This window comes from Camellia sinensis, unplaced genomic scaffold (assembly GCF_055761805.1).
Source record: "Camellia sinensis isolate YWXY unplaced genomic scaffold, ASM5576180v1 Unanchor4, whole genome shotgun sequence".
NCBI lineage: Eukaryota > Viridiplantae > Streptophyta > Magnoliopsida > Ericales > Theaceae > Camellia > Camellia sinensis.
Genome location: NW_028129277.1, coordinates 15,682,501 through 15,685,000, shown reverse-complemented (window position 1 = coordinate 15,685,000; position 2,500 = coordinate 15,682,501). Strand labels below are relative to the sequence as shown.

Below are 2,500 nucleotides of genomic sequence, written 5' to 3'. Positions count from 1 at the left end.
CGGCCTTGGCCAGCAGCATGCCATGCCTAGTCCTTGGCCAGCAGCATGCCATGCCCCAGCCTTGGCAGCATGCCATGCCCCGGCCTTGGCCAGCAGCATGCCATGCCCCAGCCTTGGCAAGCATGTCATGCCCTGGCCTTGGCCTGCAGCATGCCATGCCCCGGCCTTGGCCAGCACCATGCCATGCCAAAGCGTTGGCTAGAAGCATGCCATGCCCGACCTTGGCAAACATGTCATGCCACGACCTTGGCCAGCGGCAGGCCATGCCACGGCCTTGGCCAACAGCATGCCATGCCAGCAGCAGGGCAAGCCAAAGCCTTGGCCAGCAGCATGCCATGCCAACGCCCCGGCCTTGGGCAGCATCATGCCATTCCAACGCCTTGGCCAGCAACATGCCTTGCCACGGCCTTGTCCAGCAGCATGTCATGCCATGCCACGGCCTTGGCCAGCAGCGTGGCATGCCTTGCCACGGCCTTGGCCATCAGCATGCCTTGCCACGGCCTTGGCCAGTAGCATGGCATGCCCTGGCCTTGGCTAACAGCATATCATAACACGGCCTTGGCAAGCATGCCATGTCGCTCGGGTAATTGTACAAGTTGCCTTGCGAAATGCATGTCCCTCGGTTAAATTGCCATTTGGTTGGCTTTGACTTGCGAACGAGTTGCCTGTGCTTTCCTAGTGGAACCTTGTTGCGAGAAGTATGTCCCTCGAAAGTTGCCTGTTGCGTTTGTTATTTGCATTCGCGCTAACCGGTGCTTGCTCGGCTTCTCTAAATGTTGTCGCACGTTCATCGGGCTTCTTAGTCCTTCGGGGGGTGATTCGTTTTGAGCTGCTGGTGCATAGTGTACGTCGTGGCGCGTGAGTCGTGTTTGGTTTGTGCGAGTTGGACGGATCCCTGCCTGTGCAGCGAACTCCACTGGTGCATTCCTCCATGTCCCTCGGGTAATTGCCTTTAGGTTGTCTTCGACTCGCCTACAAGCTAGTTGCCTACGCTTCCCCAGTGGACGGTGCCTTGCGAAAAGCGTGTCCCTCGGGTAATTGCGCCATTTGGTTGGCTTTGACGTTCGAACGAGTTGCCTATGCTTTCCTAGTGGAAGCTTGTTACGAAAAGTATGTCCCTTGAAAGTTGCCTGCTGCGTTTGTTATTTGCATTCGTGCTAACCGGTGCTTGCTCGGCTTCTCTAAATGTTTTCGCGCGTTCGTCGGGCTTCTTAGTCCTTTGGGTGGTGATTCGTTTTGGGTGGCTGGTGCATAGTGTACGTCATGGCGCGTGAGTTGTGTTTGGTTTGTGCGAGTTGGACGGATCCCTGCCTGTGCAGCGAACTCCACTGGTACATTCCTCCATGTCCGTTAGGTAATTGCCTTTAGGTTGTTTTCGACTCGCCTACAAGCTAGTTGCCTACGCTTCCCCAGTGGAAGGTGCCTTGCGAAAAGCGTGTCCCTCGGGTAATTGCCATTTGGTTGGCTTTGACTTACGAACGAGCTGCCTGCGCTTTCCCAGTGGAAGGTTGTCACGAAAGTTTTGTCCTCCAAAAGTTGCCTGTTGCCTTTTGTTATTTGCAGTCGCGCTAATCGGTGCTTGCTCGGCTTCTCTAAATGTTTTCTCACGTTCGTCGGGCTTCTTAGTCCTGCGGGGTGTGATTCGTTTCGGGCGACTGGTGCGTAGTGTACGTCGTGGCGTGTGAGTTGTGTTTGGTTTGTGCGAGTTGGATGGATCCCTGCCTGTGCAGCGAACTCCACTGGTGCATTCCTCTTCATCATCCGCGGGATTCCTAGAGGTTGCCTGCGCTTTCCCTAGTGGAAAAGGTCCTTGCGAAAAGTTTTATCTCTCGGTTAATTGCCATTCGGTTGGGTTTGACTTGCCTACGAGTTGCCTGCACTCTCCTAGTGGAAGCTCCTTGCAAAAATATATGTCCCTCAGGTGGTAGCCATTCGGTTGGCTTTGACTTGCCAACAAGCTAGTTGCCTGCGCTTCCCCCGTGGAAGTTGCCTTGCGAAAAGCATGTCCCTCGAGTAATTGCCATTTTGTTGGCTTTGACTTGCGAACGAGCTGTCTATGCTTTCCAAGTGGAAGCTTGTTGCGAAAAGTATGTCCCTCGGAAGTTTTGCATGTTGCCTTTGTTACTTGCAGTCGCGCTAACCGGTGCTTGCTCGGCTTCTCTAAATGTTCTTGCACGTTCGTCGGGTTTCTTAGTCCTTCGGGGTGTGATTCGTTTCGGGCGGCTGGTGCGTAGTGTACGTCGTGGCGCGTGAGTTGTGTTTGGTTTATGCGAGTTGGATGGATCCCTGCTTGTGCAGCGAACTCCACTGGTGCATTTCTCTTCATCATCCGCGGGATTCCTACAGGTTGCCTGCGCTTTCCCTAGTGGAAAAGGTCCTTGCGAAAAGTTATGTCCCTCGGTTAATTGCCGTTCGGTTGGCTTTGACTTGCCTACGAGTTGCCTGCGCTCTCCTAGTGGAAGCTCCGTGCGAAAATTTATGTCCCTCGGTTGGTAGCCAT

At 54.3% G+C, this 2,500-nt stretch overlaps 1 protein-coding gene across 4 annotated transcripts in view; it reads left to right on the top strand.

Moving 5' to 3' along the window:
* LOC114261553 (uncharacterized) overlaps positions 1 to 2,500 on the top strand; it is an 89,197-nt gene that overhangs the window by 35,404 nt on the left and 51,293 nt on the right. The gene's annotated exons all lie outside the window — the stretch shown is intronic.